The sequence below is a fragment of the Ambystoma mexicanum genome, chromosome 1p (genome assembly GCF_040938575.1).
Source record: "Ambystoma mexicanum isolate Mex_15411 chromosome 1p, UKY_AmexF1_1, whole genome shotgun sequence".
NCBI classification, from domain to species: domain Eukaryota; kingdom Metazoa; phylum Chordata; class Amphibia; order Caudata; family Ambystomatidae; genus Ambystoma; species Ambystoma mexicanum.
Genome location: NC_090921.1, coordinates 187,474,578 through 187,486,876, shown reverse-complemented (window position 1 = coordinate 187,486,876; position 12,299 = coordinate 187,474,578).

The following is a 12,299-nucleotide window of genomic DNA, read 5'->3' as shown; positions in this document are numbered from 1 at the left end:
CTCGTGAAAATCTCTCACGAGCTGGGTCATTATGTATTTGGGGAGAGCATGGAAAAATGTGTTGATGAATTCTCTGCTGTCCGTGCACACCCTTCTGGTGGTCTGCGCAAAGGCACGCTTCAATTCTTGCACAAATTCTTGTGGTGCCTGATCCTCCCCACATTGCAAATTGTAGGCTGCCTTGGGAGCCTCTTGGGCATTCCGGTGAACAGAAAAATGGTTCAAGATGGCCGCCCTATATGTGGACCATCTTGAATGGTTTTGGTCCTCCAGCCCCACCTCATGCAACCCTCCCTGGGGGCAGATATCTGCTCCTAGGAAGGGGCATCTGACCCCAGGGAGGGATGCATGAGGTGAGGCCCCCCCTATCTGCCCCCAGGGAGGGTTGCATGAGGTGGGGCCCTCCATTTGGGGTGGGGGGGGGTTGAGGGCCACCCCCCGTTGCGGTACATCATGCGCTGCCAATTTAGGGTGGCCCTCAGCCCCCCCTAAAAAGCAACCTGTGAATTTGCATTTTGTTTTTTGTTTACCCAACTTTGCTTGGTGCAGATGGCCACATTAGTGTGGCTATCTGCCCCCAGGGTGCCCAAACCCTACTGCCCCATCTATTGGGGGTCCTGCCCCACCTTTTGGGGTGGCCCTCTCCCCCCTCACCCCAAATGGAGGTGGGGTGTACCTCACGCAGCCGTTTGGAGGAGGCCCAGGGAGGCCTGCATGAGGTGTGTCCCCCAGTCATTGGGGGTGGGGTGGGGGGGCACCCCAAAAGGTGGGGCAGGACCCCCAATAGATGGGGCAGTAGGGTTTGGGCACCCTGGGGGCAGATAGCCACACTAATGGGCCCATCTGCACCAAGCAAAGTTGGGTAAACAAAAAAAAATATACAAAATCACAGGCTGCTTTTTAGGGGGGGCTGAGGGCCACCCTAAATTGGCAGCGAATGATGTACTGCAACGGGGGGTGGCCCTCAGCCCTCCCCGACCCCAAATGGAGGGCCCCACCTCATGCAACCCTCACTGGCGGAAGATAGGTGGGGCCCCACCTCTTGCATCCCTCCCAGGGGTCAGATGCCCCTTCCTATGAGCAGATATCAGCCCCCAGGGAAGGTTGCATGAGGTGGGGCCCTCCATTTGGGGTGTGGGGGGGTTGAGGGCCACCCCCCATTGCGGTACATCATTCGCTGCCAATTTAGGGTGCCCCTCAGCCCCCTAAAAAGCAGCCTGTGAATTTGCATTTTGTTTTTTGTTTACCCAACTTTGCTTGGTGCAGATGGCCACATTAGTGTGGCTATCTGCCCCCAGGGTACCCAAACCCTACTGCCCCATCTATTGGGGGTCCTGCCCCACCTTTTGGGTTGGCCCTCTCCCCCCTCACACCAAATGGAGGTGGGGTGTACCTCACGCAGCCGTTTGGAGGAGGCCCAGGGAGGCCTGCATGAGGTGTGTCCCCCAGCCATTTGGGGTGAGGGGGGAGAGGGCCCCCAAAAATGGTGGGACAGGCCCCCCCAGTGGGTGGGGCAGTAAGGTTTGGGCACCCCGGCGCCAGATTGGCACACCAATGTGACCCTCTGCACTAAGGGGAGTTGGGTTACCAAAGGAAAAAAATGAAAATGGTGGAACGCTTTTTAGGGGGGGGCGGTGGGGCACCCCAAAGGGTCAGGGAATTTTCTAATGGGATGGGGCGTTGACCCCCTCCCCCCCACCCGCAATGGAGTGGGTGCCAAGTCATGCAGCCCTTCCTGGGACCAGATATCTGCTCCTAGGAACGGACGCCTGAGCCCAGGGAGGAGTGCAGGACAACCCCCCCCTATCTGCCCCCGGGGAGGGCTACATTTTGCTGGTGTGACCGTAGGTAACACATGTTCTTTGTTTTGTTTACAGCTTTTTCTACCCGAGCAGCTGCAACGTTATGTGAGTACTGTTTTTTATTATTCTATGGTTAGGGCCCACTGTCAGTGGGGTGGGTGAGACTGGGGCTGGATTGTTGGTGGTGTGGGTGGGAATGGCCCGTCTGGGCAGATCACCTCCAACTGTCCTGGAGTTGCGGCTGGGCTGCATTACAGCGTTTCCCTTCGGGGAGGTATTGGCACACTGCCGAGACTCCTTGGTGGGGAGAAGCTGTAACGCAGGGCAGCCAGGGCTCCAGCAAAGTCGGCGGTAATATCCCTGGCCTTGGGCACCCTTCTCCCATGTGGGTCTTTGCTGGTGGTTCTGGGTATTACATTCTGGGCCGATTTGCGTAAGTCAGACCTCTGTGGATTCCCACGGGTGTCCTCTTTTGGGAAATGCATGGGGTTCCCTGTTTCCCTTGCTGGCTGCGACACCCTAGGCCCAAATCTGTAGGTTGCCCACATGAACAAAATGGGCAGTGGCGAATGGCTTGGGGTTCCCAGTCGGTTACCCTTTTCCTTTTGCGCCCCCGGTAGGTGCACCCACACATGTGAGGTACCGTTTTCATCGGGACACGTGTGGGGACACGGGAAGGTAGGCCACGTGTTGTTGGCGGTGTGTTTCGGTGGGTGGCCAGAGCGAAATGTCTGAGAATTGTCTTCATTTCTGGCCAATTTCAGAGACATTTCCCTGTGTCCACTCACCGAAACACGTCGCCAACAGCAGATGTCATACCTTCTCGTGTTCCCACAGGTGTCCCGACGAAAAAGGTACCTCGCATGTGTGGGTGCACCTACCGGGGGCGCAAAAGGAAAAGGGTAACCCGCTGGTAACCCCAAGCCTTTCGCCACAGCACAATTTGTTCATGTGGGCAACCTACAGATTTGGGCCTAGGGTGTCCAAGCCAGCAAGGAAAACAGGGAACCCCATGCATTTCCCAAAAGAGGACACCCGTGGGAAAGCACAGAGGTCTGATTTGCGCGAAGCGGGCCAGAATTTATTACCCAGAACCCCAGACAAAGTGAACATTGTGTTTTTTCCCCACCAAATATCACACTTTGTCGGGGATTGTGGCTAATAAAAACTGGGGCAATTTGCGCAAGGCAGACCTCTGTGGATTCCCACGGGTGTCCTCTTTTGGGAAATGCATGGGGTTCCCTGTTTCCCTTACTGGCTGCGACACCCTAGGCCCATATCTGTAGGTTGCCCACATGAACAAAATGGGCAGTGGCGAATGGCTTGGGGTTCCCAGTCGGTTACCCTTTTCCTTTTGCGCCCCCGGTAGGTGCACCCACACATGTGAGGTACCGTTTTCATCGGGACACGTGTGGGGACGCGGGAAGGTAGGCCACGTGTTGTTGGCGGTGTGTTTCGGTGGGTGGCCAGAGCGAAATGTCTGAGAATTGTCTTCATTTCCGGCCAATTTCAGAGACATTTCCCTGTGTCCACTCACCGAAACACATCGCCAACAGCAGATGTCATACCTTCTCGTGTTCCCACAAGTGTCCCGTTGAAAACGGTACCTCACATGCGTGGGTGCACCTACCTGGCCGCCAAGGGGAAAGCCTAAAACACAAGTAACCCCAAGTCTGTTTTCAGAGGGAAATCTCAGACATTCTGCCGACCGGCACAACGTACAGATATGGGCCTCGGGTGTCCAAGCCACCGAGGAAAACAGGGAACCCCATGCATTTCCAAAAAGAGGACACCCGTGGGAATCCGCAGAGGTATGATATGCCCAAATTGCCCCAGAATTTATTACCCAGACACCCCTGCAAAGTCCAAAATGTGGGAAAAAATACGCAATTTCCGCACATTTCGCTCGGCTCACCCATCGAAACACGCCCCCAACAACACATGGCCTACCGTCACGCGTTCCCACAGATGTCCCGATGAAAACGGTACCTCACATGTGTGGGTGCACCTACCTGGCCGCCAAGGGGAAAGCCTAAAACACAAGTAACCCCAAGTCTGTTTTCAGAGGGAAATCTCAGACATTCTGCCGACCGGCACAATGTACAGATATGGGCCTCGGGTGTCCAAGCCACCGAGGAAAACAGGGAGCCCCATGCATTTCCGAAAAGAGGACACCCGTGGGAATCCACAGAGGTGTGATTTGCGCACATCGCCCCAGATTTTTTTACCAGACACCCCCGCAATGTCCGAAATGTGCTCTGGGCCGATGTGCGCAAATCACACCTCTGCGGATTCCCACGGGTGTCCTCTTTTCGGTAATGCATGGGGCTCCCTGTTTTCCTTGGTGGCTTGGACACCCGAGGCCCATATCTGTATGTTGTGCCGGTCGGCAGAATGTCTGAGATTCCCCTTTGCAAACAGACTGGGGGTTGCTTGCGTTTTCGGCTTGCCCCTTGCCGGCCAGGTAGGTGCACCCACGCATGTGAGGTACCGTTTTCATCGGGACACCTGTGGGAATGCTGGACGGTAGGCCATGTGTTGTTGGGGGCGTGTTTCGATGGGTGCGTCGAGCGAAATGTGCGGAAAAAGCGTTTTTTTCCCCACATTTCGGACTTTGCAGGGGTGTCTGGGTAAAAAAATCTGGGGCGATGTGCGCAAATCACACCTCTGCGGATTCCCACGGGTGTCCTCTTTTCGGAAATGCATGGGGCTCCCTGTTTTCCTCGGTGGCTTGGACACCCGAGGCCCATATCTGTATGTTGTGCCGGTCGGCAGAATGGCTGAGATTCCCCTCTGCAAACAGACTGGGGGTTGCTCGCGTTTTCGGCTTGCCCCTTGCCGGCCAGGTAGGTGCACCCACGCATGTGAGGTACCGTTTTCATCAGGACACCTGTGGGAATGCGGGACGGTAGGCCATGTGTTGTTGGGGGCGTGTTTCAATGGGTGCGTCGAGCGAAATGTGCGGAAAAAGCGTTTTTTCCCCCACATTTCGGACTTTGCAGGGGTGTCTGGGTAAAAAAATCTGGGCCGATGTGTGCAAATCACACCTCTGCGGATTCCCTCTGGTGCCCTCTTTTCGGAAATGCATGGGGCTCCCCGTTTTCCTCGGTGGCTTGGACACCCGAGGCCCATATCTGTATGTTGTGCCGGTCGGCAGAATGGCTGAGATTCCCCTCTGCAAACAGACTGGGGGTTGCTTGCGTTTTCGGCTTGCCCCTTGCCGGCCAGGTAGGTGCACCCACGCATGTGAGGTACCGTTTTCATCGGGACACCTGTGGGAACGCGGGACGGTAGGCCATGTGTTGTTGGGGGCATGTTTCGATGGGTGAGCCGAGCGAAATGTGCGGAAATTGCGTATTTTTTCCCACATTTCGGACTTTGCAGGGGTGTCTGGGTAATAAATTCTGGGGCAATTTGGGAATATCATACCTCTGCGGATTCCCAGGGGTGTCCTCTTTTTGGAAATGCATGAGGTTCCCTGTTTTCCTCGGTGGCTTGGACACCCGAGGCCCATATCTGTACGTTGTGCCGGTCGGCAGAATGTCTGAGATTTCCCTCTGAAAACAGACTTGGGGTTACTTGTGTTTTAGGCTTTCCCCTTGGCGGCCAGGTAGGTGCACCCACGCATGTGAGGTACCGTTTTCATCAGGACACCTGTGGGAACGCGGGACGGTAGGCCATGTGTTGTTGGGGGCGTGTTTCGATGGGTGCGTCGAGCGAAATGTGCGGAAAAAGCATTTTTTTCCCCACATTTCGGACTTTGCAGGGGTGTCTGGGTAATACATTCTGGGGCAATTTGGGCATATCATACCTCTGCGGATTCCCACGGGTGTCCTATTTTTGGAAATGCATGGGGTTCCCTGTTTTCCTCGTTGGCTTGGACACCCGAGGCCCATATCTGTACGTTGTGCCGGTTGGCAGAATGTCTGAGATTTCCCTCTGAAAACAGACTTGGGGTTACTTGTGTTTTAGGCTTTCCCCTTGGCGGCCAGGTAGGTGCACCCACGCATGTGAGGTACCGTTTTCATCGGGACACCTGTGGGAACGCGGGACGGTAGGCCATGTGTTGTTGGGGGCGTGTTTCGATGGGTGCGTCGAGCGAAATGTGTGGAAAAAGCGTTTTTTTCCCCACATTTCGGACTTTGCAGGGGTGTCTGGGTAATAAATGCTGGGGCAATTTGGGCATATCATACCTCTGCGGATTCCCACGGGTGTCCTCTTTTTGGAAATGCATGGGGTTCCCTGTTTTCCGGACACCCGAGGCCCATATCTGTACGTTGTTCCGGTTGGCAGAATGTCTGAGATTTCCCTCTAAAAACAGACTTGGGGTTACTTGTGTTTTAGGCTTTCCCCTTGGCAGCCAGGTAGGTGCACCCACACATGTGAGGTACCGTTTTCATTGGGACACCTGTTGGAACGCGTGACGGTAGGCCATGTGTTGTTGGGGGCGTGTTTCGATGGGTGAGCCGAGCGAAATGTGCGGAAATTGCGTATTTTTTCCCACATTTTGGACTTTGCGGGGGTGTCTGGGTAATAAAATCTGGGGCAATTTGGGCATATCATACCTCTGCGGATTCCCACGGGTGTCCTCTTTTCGGAAATGCATGGGGTTCCCTGTTTTCCTCGGTGGCTTGGACACCCGAGGCCCATATCTGTATGATGTGAGAGCGTGACATTTCCGGTGTGAAAACAGACTTGGGGTTACTTGTGTTTTAGGCTTTCCCCTTGGCGGCCAGGTAGGTGCACCCACACATGTGAGGTACCGTTTTCATCGGGACACCTGTGGGAACGCGGGACGGTAGGCCATGTGTTGTTCGGACCGTGTTTCAATGGGTGCGTCGAGCGAAATGTGCTGAAAAAGCGTTTTTTTCCCCACATTTCGGACTTTGCAGGGGTGTCTGGGTAAATAAATCTGGGCCGATGTGCACAAATCACACCTCTGCGGATTCCCACGGGTGTCCTCTTTTCAGAAATGCATGGGGCTCCCTGTTTTCCTCGGTGGCTTGGACACCCGAGGCCCATATCTGTATGTTGTGCCGGTCGGCAGAATGGCTGAGATTCCCCTCTGCAAACAGACTGGGGGTTGCTTGCGTTTTCGGCTTGCCCCTTGCCGGCCAGGTAGGTGCACCCACGCATGTGAGGTACCGTTTTCATTGGGACACCTGTGGGAACGCGGGACGGTAGGCCATGTGTTGTTGGGGGCGTGTTTCAATGGGTGCGTCGAGCGAAATGTGCGGAAAAAGCGTTTTTTTCCCCACATTTCGGACTTTGCAGGGGTGTCTGGGTAAAAAAATCTGGGCCGATGTGCGCAAATCACACCTCTGCGGATTCCCACGGGTGCCCTCTTTTCGGAAATGCATGGGGCTCCCTGTTTTCCTCGGTGGCTTGGACACCCGAGGCCCATATCTGTATGTTGTGCCGGTCGGCAGAATGGCTGAGATTCCCCTCTGCAAACAGACTGGGGGTTGCTTGCGTTTTCGGCTTGCCCCTTGCCGGCCAGGTAGGTGCACCCACGCATGTGAGGTACCGTTTTCATCGGGACACCTGTGGGAATGCGGGACGGTAGGCCATGTGTTGTTGGGGGCATGTTTCGATGGGTGAGCCGAGCGAAATGTGCGGAAATTGCATATTTTTTCCCACATTTCTGACTTTGCAGGGGTGTCTGGGTAATAAATTCTGGGGCAATTTGGGCATATCATACCTCTGCGGATTCCCAGGGGTGTCCTCTTTTTGGAAATGCATGGGGTTCCCTGTTTTCCTCGGTGGCTTGGACACCCGAGGCCCATATCTGTACGTTGTGCCGGTCGGCAGAATGTCTGAGATTTCCCTCTGAAAACAGACTTGGGGTTACTTGTGTTTTAGGCTTTCCCCTTGGCGGCCAGGTAGGTGCACCCACGCATGTGAGGTACCGTTTTCATCGGGACACCTGTGGGAACGCGGGACGGTAGGCCATGTGTTGTTGGGGGCGTGTTTCGATGGGTGCATCGAGCGAAATGTGCGGAAAAAGCGTTTTTTTCCCCACATTTCGGACTTTGCAGGGGTGTCTGGGTAATAAATTCTGGGGCAATTTGGGCATATCATACGTCTGCGGATTCCCACGGGTGTCCTCTTTTTGGAAATGCATGGGGTTCCCTGTTTTCCTCGGTGGCTTGGACACCCGAGGCCCATATCTGTACGTTGTGCCGGTTGGCAGAATGTCTGAGATTTCTCTCTGAAAACAGACTTGGGGTTACTTGTGTTTTAGGCTTTCCCCTTGGCGGCCAGGTAGGTGCACCCACACATGTGAGGTACCGTTTTCATCGGGACACCTGTGGGAACGCGGGACAGTAGGCCATGTGTTGTTGGGGGCGTGTTTCGATGGGTGAGTCGAGCGAAATGTGAGGAAAATGTGTATTTTTTCCCACATTTCGGACTTTGCGGTGGTGTCTGGGTAATAAATTCTGGGGCGATTTGGGCATATCATACCTCTGCGGATTCCCACGGGTGTCCTCTTTTCGGAAATGCATGGGGTTCCCTGTTTTCCTTGGTGGCTTGGACACCCGAGGCCCATATCTGTATGATGTGAGAGTGTGACATTTCCGGTGTGAAAACAGTCTTGGGGTTACTTGTGTTTTAGGCTTTCCCCTTGGCGGCCAGGTAGGTGCACCCACACATGTGAGGTACCGTTTTCATCGGGACACCTGTGGGAATGCGTGACGGTAGGCCATGTGTTGTTGGGGGCGTGTTTCGATGGGTGCGTCGAGCGAAATGTGCGGAAAAAGTGTTTTTTTCCCCACATTTCGGACTTTGCAGGGGTGTCTGGGTAATAAATTCTGGGGCAATTTGGGCATATCATACCTCTGCGGATTCCCAGGGGTGTCCTCTTTTCGGAAATGCATGGGGTTCCCTGTTTTCCTTGGTGGCTTGGACACCCGAGGCCCATATCTGTATGATGTGAGAGTGTGACATTTCCGGTGTGAAAACAGACTTGGGGTTACTTGTGTTTTAGGCTTTCCCCTTGGCGGCCAGGTAGGTGCACCCACACATGTGAGGTACCGTTTTCATCGGGACACCTGTGGGAACGCGTGACGGTAGGCCATGTGTTGTTGGGGGCGTGTTTCGATGGGTGAGCCGAGCGAAATGTGCGGAAATTGCGTATTTTTTCCCACATTTCGGACTTTGCAGGGGTGTCTGGGTAATAAATTCTGGGGCAATTTGGGCATATCATACCTCTGCGGATTCCCACGGGTGTCCTCTTTTTGGAAATGCATGGGGTTCCCTGTTTTCCTTGGTGGCTTGGACACCCGAGGCCCATATCTGTACGTTGTGTCGGTTGGCAGAATGTCTGAGATTTCCCTCTGAAAACAGACTTGGGGTTGCTTGTGTTTTAGGCTTTCCCCTTGGCGGCCAGGTAGGTGCACCCACACATGTGAGGTACCGTTTTCATCGGGACACCTGTGGGAACGCGGGACAGTAGGCCATGTGTTGTTGGGGGCGTGTTTCGATGGGTGAGTCGAGCGAAATATGAGGAAAATGCGTATTTTTTCCCACATTTCGGACTTTGCGGGGGTGTCTGGGTAATAAAATCTGGGGCAATTTTGGCATATCATACCTTTGCGGATTCCCACGGGTGTCCTCTTTTCGGAAATGCATGGGGTTCCCTGTTTTCCTCGGTGGCTTGGACACCCGAGGCCCATATCTGTATGATGTGAGAGTGTGACATTTCCGGTGTGAAAACAGACTTGGGGTTACTTGTGTCTTAGGCTTTCCCCTTGGCGGCCAGGTAGGTGCACCCACACATGTGAGGTACCGTTTTCATCGGGACACCTGTGGGAACGCGTGACGGTAGGCCATGTGTTGTTGGAGGCATGTTTCGATGGGTGAGCCGAGCGAAATGTGCGGAAATTGCGTATTTTTTCCCACATTTCGGACTTTGCAGGGGTGTCTGGGTCATAAAATCTGGGGCAATTTGGGCATATCATACCTCTGCGGATTCCCACGGGTGTCCTCTTTTCGGAAATGCATGGGGTTCCCCGTTTTCCTCGGTGGCTTGGACACCCGAGGCCCATATCTGTATGATGTGAGAGTGTGACATTTCCGGAGTGAAAACAGACTTGGGGTTACTTGTGTTTTAGGCTTTCCCCTTGGTGGCCAGGTAGGTGCACCCACACATGTGAGGTACCGTTTTCATCGGGACACCTGTGGGAACGCGGGACAGTAGGCCATGTGTTGTTGGGGGCGTGTTTCGATGGGTGAGTCGAGCGAAATGTGCGGAAAATGCCTATTTTTTCCCACATTTCGGACTTTGCGGGGGTGTCTGGGTAATAAATTCTGGGGCGATTTGGGCATATCATACCACTGCGGATTCCCACGGGTGTCCTCTTTTCGGAAATGCATGGGGTTCCCTGTTTTCCTTGGTGGCTTGGACACCCGAGGCCCATATCTGTATGATGTGAGAGTGTGACATTTCCGGTGTGAAAACAGACTTGGGGTTACTTGTGTTTTAGGCTTTCCCCTTGGCGGCCAGGTAGGTGCACCCACACATGTGAGGTACCGTTTTCATCGGGACACCTGTGGGAACGCGTGACGGTAGGCCATGTGTTGTTGGGGGCGTGTTTCAATGGGTGCGTCGAGCGAAATGTGCGTAAAAAGCGTTTTTTTCCCCACATTTCGGACTTTGCAGGGGTGTCTGGGTAAAAAAATCTGGGGCGATGTGCGCAAATCATACCTCTGCGGATTCCCACGGATGTCCTCTTTTCGGAAATGCATGGGGTTCCCCGTTTTCTTCGGTGGCTTGGACACCCGAGGCCCATATCTGTACGTTGTGCCGGTCGGCAGAATGTCTGAGATTTCCCTCTGAAAACAGAGTTGGGGTTACTTGTGTTTTAGGCTTTCCCCTTGCCGGCCAGGTAGGTGCACCCACACATGTGTTGTGTTTGTGTGGTTTTCATAACGTTTTGACCCATTTGCTGGAGCCCTTTGTCTCACAACCCTTTCTTTTCCCAAATGTGACCTACATTTAGTCGCTGCTTTAGCCACCATACACTTTTGTAACCTGCACAAGTCACCTACCCTTGAAAAGGTCTGCCTGTGCTCTTTCAAAAAATGTATGGCTGCCGTTCCTCACCACATTGGTTTTCCCAATTTACACATGCTAAGTGCTTCTGGTCAGGCCGTGAGCGTAAAACTCCTGTGTACCATGGCTCAGTGTTTGGCTTGTGGTATTGCTTGTTTTGTACAAACACTACAAAAATGGTATGCTCTCCTAACTGCAAGAGTCGGGGGAATGTAGCGGAGCATTGCTTTTCTCAAAATTCATAGAAGCCATTGCCGTACCAAGCCAACCATGTCCAACACATACCTTTTTTTTCAGTCATTTTCCCGCTTTTCCCCCATTCGATGGCAGTTTCCCCTACCTAGTTGTTGCCAGACCAATGCAAATCACCCCTTCCTAAACTTGGAATTTTGTCTACTTTTCAGAAATATATGCCTTTCTGTCCTCCAATTTGGCTTTCCTGCCCTTTTCTTCCATTCCGTCCATGCATGTCCAATTGGCAAAAATGGCAAAAATCGCCTACCTCTCACAAAACGGTTGATAACCCCATCAAAATAATTTTTTTCCATTTCCACTCAACCTGTTCCTGAAAGGAAAGCCAACACATTGGGGAACTCAGCACAGCAAACCATTTGTTCCTAGCTCTTACAAGGAAAAAACCACAGGCTTCTTTGTACATCATTTTATTGGCATTTTTTGAAAAAAACCAAAATTTTCGCACATTTTCCTTATTTTCTCTCACCCCCCTACAGCAACCTGGGATTCCTGGGTGGCGTTATGACCGCCTACATGTGGGAAAAAAAGGAGCCAAATTTGGCCGAGATATCTCATGTAACGAAAAAGTTACAAGCCATTGAATGGCCACATACCAAAATCACCAAAAAAGGCTCTGGCACTGGGGAGAAATACCCATGGCACTTTAAAGGTTAAAGGTGGTATGCAAAGAAGGGAAACATATGCTAAAAATGATTTTAATTCCCTCTAGTGGTTCAGGGTGAGTGAGAGATACTTTAAATCAGTTCAGGCCAGCCCTATCAATGATTCAGGGATGGTTACCAGGTTGAAAACGGAATTCCGTAATGGAAGCAAAAGACAAATATTTTTACACGTGGCTGGAATGAAGCAAAATGTCAGATTGCAGCAATTTAGTCGCGTGCGTTGAGCGCAATTACGGAGGAATTATAAGTAGTAGAGCTTGTTGGAAAGCTTAGAACCTCAGCTTTAAAATAAAAGTTAAATCTCGCTTCTATCACAAACGGTTCAAGAGATACGGACGATTTTGTGAAGGTAGTTTTTCAGAAATGAAATTTTAAAGTTTCAGAATGACATGACAGTTTTTCAGCTTTGAATCAAAAGAAGGGACACAATTTCTATGATGCAGTTCTCAATAGGTTAAAATAGTTTGAATTAGATTATTTTAAACTAAGAGATTGGTTTTGCACAGTTCTGGCTGAGTACTCACA